The 8053-nt window shown below is 53.2% G+C and overlaps 1 non-coding gene across 1 annotated transcript; it reads left to right on the top strand.

Annotated features, from left to right (window-relative positions):
* The first annotated feature begins 6263 nt into the window (after positions 1-6263).
* On the top strand, positions 6264-6337 carry TRNAK-CUU (transfer RNA lysine (anticodon CUU)). The gene has a single exon. It is a non-coding gene; the product is annotated as a tRNA-Lys (tRNA).
* Positions 6338-8053: the final 1716 nt, after the last annotated feature.

Consider the following 8053-nt stretch of genomic DNA (forward strand, 5'->3'; position numbering starts at 1 on the left):
CATGGGGTCCTTAGCCCTAGCTTCATAGACCCTACCCCCCTGGAAACCCAAACACTAGCTCCAGGGGCCCCACCCACACGAACACTAACCCTAGCTCAAGGGCCAAGTCCCTGGGGCCCCAAATCCTATCTACAAGGGCCTTAGCCATGCGCCCGCTAACTCTAGCTACAGGGGCTCTACGCATGGAACCACTAACCCAATTTCCAGGGGCCCTACCCATGGGGTCCCTGTCCCTAGCTCCAGTGTCCCAACCCGTGGGACCCCTAACCCTAGGTCCATGGGCTCTACCCCTGGGGCCCCTAACAGTAGCTCCAGGCACCCCAGCACTAGGACCCCTATCCCTAGGTCCAAGGCCCACCCCTAGGACCCCTAACCCTAGCACCATGAGCCCCAGCCCTGGGGCCCCTAAACCAAACTCTAGGGTCCCTTCCTGTGGGGCCCCTAACCCTAGCTCCAGAGGCCCTACCCATGCGACCACTAACCCTAGCTATAGGGGCCTTACCCCTGTGTCCCCTAACCCTAGCTCCAGATGCCATATGCGTGGGCCCCTAACCCTAGCTCCAGGGGCCTGACCTCCAGTATCCCTAACCCTAGCTCCAAGGGCTCCATCCCTATGGCTTCTAACCGTAGCTCCAGGGGCCCAACCCATGGGGATCTAACCCTAGCTACAGAGTCCTTACCCGTGGGAACCCCAAACCTAGCTCCAGGGGCCCTACCATTGGGGCCCCTAACCCTAGCTGCAGGGTCTATACCCGTCGGGCCCCTAAACCTATCTCCAGGCGCCCCACCCCCGGGACCCTTTACCCTAGCTTCAGGGGCCCCATCCCTGGGGCCCTTAACCCTAGTTCCAGGGGCCCTACCCATGGATCTCCTATCCCTAGCTTCAGGGACCCCACCCGTTGGGCCCCTAACCCTAGCTCCAAAGGCCCTACTTTTGTGACCCCTATCCCTAGCTCCAGGGGGCATACCCCTTGGGCCCCCAGTCCTAGCTCCAGGAACCGTTCTCGTGGGGCCCCTATCCCTAGTGTTAGGCCTGAATAAAGATATTGCAGACAAAACCAGGTATGCCAACCTGACCAAAGTCAGGCTAACAGAGGTTTTTGGGTAATTCCTGAGTGGAAAACACTGAGAAGCAGCAGCATGTCTCACAAGCGCTGGGAAAAAGTGAGATAAGCGAGAAGCTGCATTCCTGGCATAGTACCAGATGTGCTGTGTTAGGGCAGCTCCTTCGAAGAACTGATAAGAGCCCTAGTTTCCCAGCCTCCTTGTTTTCACTCCCTGGTTTTGTTCGTTGTTTGTTTTTAACTCCCCTACATTTCTAACTTTAGGTATGTATGTATACTAAAGGTGTCTAGTTTCTAGTTGTTAAAAGAAGGGAGTGGGTTGCTCCAGTGAATAATTTATGACGCGACAGAACTGTCTATATAGGCTTATACTAAGATTTAAAGAGCGGTCTGGTTCTCTTGGGAGACGAGCTGCTCTATATTGATGCGTGCACTTGTCAATAAAGAGCTTTTGATCGGACCTTGCTGGTGTTGCCTGTCTCTCTCGCGGTCAGACAACTAACTTTGCCATCTGGGGGTTAGAGTCCCTGACACTAGGTCCAGGGGCTCTATCCCTGGGGCCCCTGACCCTATCTCCAGGGGCCCTACCCGTGGGGACCCTAATCCTATCTCTATGGGACCTCCCCATGGGGCCCCTAGCCTTAGCTCCATGGGCCCTACCGGGGGAACCTTAACCCTAGCTCCAGGAGACCCATCCTTGGGGCCCCTAAGTCTAGCTCCTGGGCTCCTGCCCATGGGGCACCTAACCCTAGCTCCAGAGGCCCTTCCCTTAGGATCCCTAACCCAAGCTCCAGGGGCCCTATCCGTGGGGCCCCTAACCCTAGCTCCTGAGGTCCTACCTGTGGGAGCTCTAACCTTAGCTCCTGGCTTCGTGCCCATTTGACCCATAATCCTAGCTCCAGGGGACCTACCTGTGGGACCCCTAATCTTAGCTCCAGGGGCCTTACCCCTGGGGTGCCTAACCCTACCTTCAGGGGCCCTACCCGTGGGGCCTCTAACCCTAGTTCCAGGGGCCGCACTCCTGGAACCCCTATCCCTAGCTCCATGGGCCCCATCTCTGGGGCTCCAAACCTTAGCTGCATGGGCCCTACCCCTGGGTCCCCTAACTCTAGCTTCAGGGGCCCTACCAGTGGGACCCCTAACCCTAGTTCCATGGGTCCCACCCCTTGGACCCCTAACCCTTGCTCCAGAGGCCCCATTGCTGGGGATCCAAACCCTTGCTCAAGGTGCCCTGCCCATGGGGCCGCTAACCCTAGCTCCAGGGGCCCCACCCCTAGACACCCGAACACTAGCTCCAGGCACCCCACCCCTGGGACCCCCAACCCTTGCTCCTGTGGCCCCGTCCCTGGGGCTCCTAGCCCTAGCTCCAGGGTCCCTACATGTGGGAACCCTAACCCTAGCTCCAACGGCCCTTCCCGTGGGGCCCCTAACCCTAGCTCCAAGGTCCCTTCTCGTGGGACCCTTAGCCCTATCTACAGGCCCTGTACCCCTGGGTCCCCTAACCCTAGCTTCAGAGGCCCTACCCATGGGGCTTTTTATCCTAGGTCAATCGGACCTATGCATGGGTCCCCCAACCCTAGCTCAAGGGGCCCTATCTCTGGGGCCCCTAAACCTAGCTCCAGGGGCCCTGCCCGTTGGACCCCTTTGCCTAGTTCCAGGGTCCCATGAAACACTTGGGAAAATGTGTTTGACTGTTCAGGCATTGGGAGCTCAGCTAAGAATGCAAATGCTTTTCAAAGACTGCGGGGACTGTGGGATCGCTGGAGTCCTCAGTCTCCCCTCCCTCCCTCCATGAACATCCATTTGATTCTTTGGCTTTCCGTTACGCTTGTCACGCAGCACTGTGCTGAGTCCCGGCTGTGGACTCTGTCTATCATAGCCTGGAGATTTTTTCAAATGCTTTGTCATTTCGTCTTCTGTAACGGAGCTCTGATAGAACAGATTTGTCTCTCCACACAGCGATCAGATCCAGTACCTCCCAGATGGTCCACGCTGGAGCTCGTTTTGGGTTTGGGACTGCATCGCCACCTGTGCTGATCAGAGCTCCATGCTGGGCAAACAGGAAATGAAATTCAAAATTCGCGGGGCTTTTCCTGTTTACCTGGCCAGTGCATCCGAGTTCAGATTGCTTTCCAGAGCGGTCACAAGGGTGCACTGTGGGATACCGCCCGGAGGCCAATACTATTGAATTGCGGCCACACTAACCCTAATCCAACATGGCAATACCGATTTCCGCGCTACTCCCCTCGTTGGGGAGGAGTACAGATATCGGTATTAAGAACCCTTTATATCGATATAAAGGGCTTCATTGTGCGGACGGGTGCAGGGTTAATTCGTTTTAATGCTGCTAAATTCGGTTTAAATGCATAGTGTAGACGAGGCCTAAGAAAGCGGCTCTTTGACCTACAAACAACGACAAAGTAAAACCTGCAAGAGCAGCCTTTCAGTTCAGAGGCCTGATAATAAGATGTTACTAATAACTGATGAAAGAGTTACAAACCACTCAAAACCATACTCAGAACAAACCAAATGGGAACACAGACAACACCATTTTTCTTCGCTGCTCTTCAACCACGATATTCTCCCCATAGGGAGGTCCATCGCTCCTGGGGGTTCAGTGCCACAGTAACAGGGTGATGTGTGCAAGGGATGGAGGAAGCTGCTATTCCATCTCCCTAGTCCAAAAATCAGTTTAATAGCTAGTCCTGAGATAGAGGAATTATCAGTTATTAAAGTCATAAGAACTAATTTAACATTGTGATTCCAGCCAATGTTAAATTGATCTAACATTCAGGTTAATAGAAACATTTCTAGTCCTCTGCATAGAACGCTGAAATGATGCAAAAATAGCAAGTTTGCTTTAAAAAGTCATAAAAGGGGTGTCATCCAGAATCTGACACTTGGTGAAACGTAAGTCTAGAAGACACAACCAGTTTGGGGATTGTGCTCTGCTTCTTAACAATCTGCCCTGAGGTTGCCACTCACAGTCACAAGCTACTCCAGATGGCTGGGGCCCTCTCATGGATCAGTAACTGGTTAGCAGCTTGGAAAGAAAGAGTAGGACTAAATAGTCGTTTTTGCAGTGGAAAGGGGTAAATAAAAGGCTTCCAAAGTATGAGACGAGGCTACAGACATTAGGGCTGGTCAGTTTAGACAAGACCGTAGAGCACCAGTTCTCAACCAGGTGTCTGCCAAAAGAAACCAGGCTTGACCCACATCCCCAAGCCACCAAGCCTACCTGCCTGCATTGAAGGGGGAGAGAAAGGGCACAACAAAAAATTGCAGCATCAATGCAGAAGAGAGAACTCTTCCCCTGCCATTATCAGTAAGGGTTGCCTCACAGCCACTGACTCCCTGAACAGAAATAGCAAAAGTCCAACCACAATTCTACTTCCTTTCCTCTACAAGAGATAATGGGTGGGAGCTGCTCTCTTGAGACTGTCCTGCTGCTGCCCAGGCACATGGCAGACAGAGCTTGGCCCACAAGCCTAGGGTTTTGATCGCTTGAAGGCCCAGAGGGAAAAAAGACAAGTGCTTGTGTATTAGAGAATGGCTTTGATCCATTGACCTCTGGGTTATGGGCCCAGCACGCATCCGCTGCACCACTCTGCTGGCTCTTTACTCCCCCTGCCACCCAGCCACCTCTATCTGGATTAGTGCCTTACGGGCTCTCACGCTGGCAGGCATATGCGCTGGCTGCTAGGCAGCTGCCCTGGTCACAGGCTTTTACAGTTTCTACAGGGTAAAAAGGATCTATTTGGGGTTTGGACCCCATTGGGAGCTGGGTAGCTGAGTGCCGGAGACGGGAGTACTGCTTAAACTGTTTTCAATTAAGCCTTCAGCTCGTGGCGGATGAGGTTCAGCCTTTGATCCGTGTCTGCAGTAGGCAAGCGCCTCTGGCTCAATCGGCCCCCACCCTGCCCCCGCTGTATTAGCAGACTAAAACCTGGAGCAAAGGCACACGCCTTGCAAGGGAACAGGAGCCGGGATCTCAAACAAATGTCAACATTTTAGGAAGATGACGTTCAAAGAAGAAAAAGGTGTACGGTACAGCATTTAGGTGTAGAAGTTTCTGGTGATCAGGGAACAATGTACAGATTACCCAGGGGGTGCGAAGTTCGGTTTAAGATAGGGTGGCGTAAGGAATACAGAATCTGCAATAGCCCTGACGGGGTAAAAGGTTAACGTACAGACACTGAGTTAGGAGGGTATGTTGTCCATGTGAGGGCTACGTTCAGGTGTGGAGTTTAAGATGCGGGTACGACAATGAGAATGGATTCACCCGCGTTTGGTGAGTTTTAACATTCAGTGTTTTTTAATCTTTGCCACAATCTAGTTTAAGCAGGGTCGGTATGAACTCTACCCTGCCATCTGTTGGCGATCTGTTGTAAAGGCCTTTTGGGGCTGATGTCATTTGCATGGTTAACCCACCCCAGATTGCATGAGGGGAGTGCTTGTCCAAATGGTCATTTCAGCTGCTGTGGGATCCCCCATTTCTTTGTTATTGGGGCAGGAGTAATCAAGTGTATTTTCCTGTTTAGTTTGGATCAAGGAGAGAGTAACTGTACCTGGCATTTGAGGCCTGAGAGCTTGCCCCTCGCCTGGAAAGGACTCATCATTAAGGGGTATGGGTTCCAACACCCCCCCTCCTCAAGTGTGTGGGAAGTAGAAATAGATGTTTGTTCTTGGTCTGATTTTTTTTGTGTCTGGTGTCTAAAGACAGAGGTATTTTTGAATATCTTTAGAATTGTTGTTAGTACTGAAGTTTCTCATCTTAAAGTTATGCTATTAGATTTTTTCTACAGTATATTTTGGTGCTGAAAGGTAAAAGGTTGTTCTGTGTGTGCTGTTATGGAATGAAGTAACAAAGGTTGGTTGCAGAGAGGATGCATGTGCCACAAAAGTTGTGCCTGTCCCACCCCAGCTGTGGTCCCAGAGTCCAGAATTTGCATAAACTCACCCCCTTACCTGTGACTAACAAGCTTGCCCTGCTAACTCTTCCAGCAAAACAGGCCAAAGAAAGTGTATGCAAGCCCTGTACTGCAGCCCCAGTACTATTTTCGGTTCCTTCCCACAGATTTTTCACTCCGCACCAGTCCAGTTCCTTGCTGTTGCTTGTCCAACCACTGCATGCGTGTGCTAGACCGGACCCTGAGCTGATTCCTGACTGTTGTGCTCCATACAGCCTGGCCTGTCTGTGTCTCTGTGGTGCAATGGGTCAGCACGTTTGGCTCTTAACTGAAAGGATGGTGGTTCAAGCCCACCCAGGGACAGTGATAAGCCTGTGCTGCTTTCCTGCGGGCAGGGCCGGCTTTAGGACAATTCAACCAATTCCCCTGAATCGGGCCCTGCTGGTGCACTGTACTAGGGTGACCCAGCTTCCCCAGGGGGCAATTTAAAGGGCCTGGAGCTCCCAGCAGGGACTGGAGCCTCAGGCTGTTTAAATTGCCACCAGAGCCCCACTGCTGGAGACTTGGGGGCTATTTAAAAAGTCTGGGGCTCCCCTTGCTTCTACTGCCCCGGCCCTTTAAATAGCCCCCGAGCCCTGCGCTGCTGCTGCTACCTTGGTGGAGGAGGGGACACTTACCGTACAGGGTAGGCTGTACCCCCTGTACCCGCACCCCTGCCACAGCCAGCCCCTGCTGCACCCCCTGCCCTGCCTGCACCAGCCCCGCACCCCGTGCCCTGTCTCCAGTCAACCCTTGCCGCACTCCCCTGCCTTAAGCCAGCCAGTCCCACACTCCTCTGTCTCCAGGCCTGCCAACCCCTGCGCACTCCCCTGAGGCCCTGCCTGAAGCCAACCAGCCCACTCCACCCCACATCCCCCTGCCTGCTGCCAGCCCCTGTCAGCAGCCAGCCCCACACGCCTTGCCCTGCTTGCAGCCAGACCCTACCTCCAGTCAGCCCCTGCCCTGCCTCCAGCCAGCCCCATGTCCACTGGTGCCCTGCAGTTCCCAGGGCAGTAACCCTGCACACATGCTGCAATGAGAGGGGCAGTGAACAGCTGTGACCCACACATGTGCACACCTTAGGGTGACCAGACAGCAAGTGTGAAAAATTGGAACAGGGTGGGGGGTAATAGGATCCTATATAAGCAAAAGACCCCCCAAATCGGGACTGTCTCTATAAAATCGGGACATCTGGTCACCCTAGCACACCCCCAGGGAGTGGCTGGGATTCACACATGTGAAACGGAGCTCATTTCTAGTTCAGGCCCATCTTTTTAAAAAAGAATTTTAGGTAGGGTTAACATACATCCGTATTTTCCTGGACATGTCCAGCTTTTTGGTTCTTAAATAGACCATCTGGGATAAATTTTTAAAAATATGGATGTATGGTAACCCTATTGGTACAAAAAGTACATACTGTGGCACATCCCTTAAATCAGAACTTTTTACAGGGAACCGGCTGCTAAGAAATGAAAGGCTTTTATTTACATGATTTTTTTTTTAGTCATCCCTGCCGGGGCCCCGCCGAATATGTTCGAATTGGGCCCCGCACTTCCTAAAGCTGGCCCTGCCTGCGGGGAGCCTCAAAGGTCCCATTTTGCTGCCTCTTGGCCTCAGTGCGTTCAGCTAGTGGCCCGAAGACCGGGCTGGATGTCATTCAGAAACCCATCTCCCAGCAGCTGTTCCAGAGGCTCAGGTTTAATCCTCAAGGCCGAGCACAAAAACTTTCAGCCAGGAACATTTCACTCTCTCCCCACCTCCGCTCAAGTGGCAAAGGATAAGCAGACGAGACACGCCGGCTCAAAGAAGCCTCCCTCCCACTTCCCTGTAGGCTGTGCAAAGCTCTTGGCCTGCCTCACACCTTGTCAGGAAAGCGCGGCCATGCTAATCACGCCTGAGACACGTCCGCAGCCTGGCCTGCCCTGGCTGACGGTGTGCAGAGCCACGCCAGTCAATGGCAGTTTGAGTCAGGAGCCTAGGCTCTTTCCCCTGACAGCCACACACACAGCACTGCCTGGTGTCCTGAGAGCCTCCTTCCTG

The sequence above is a fragment of the Gopherus flavomarginatus genome, chromosome 6 (genome assembly GCF_025201925.1).
Source record: "Gopherus flavomarginatus isolate rGopFla2 chromosome 6, rGopFla2.mat.asm, whole genome shotgun sequence".
In the NCBI taxonomy this organism is placed as follows: Eukaryota; Metazoa; Chordata; order Testudines; family Testudinidae; genus Gopherus; species Gopherus flavomarginatus.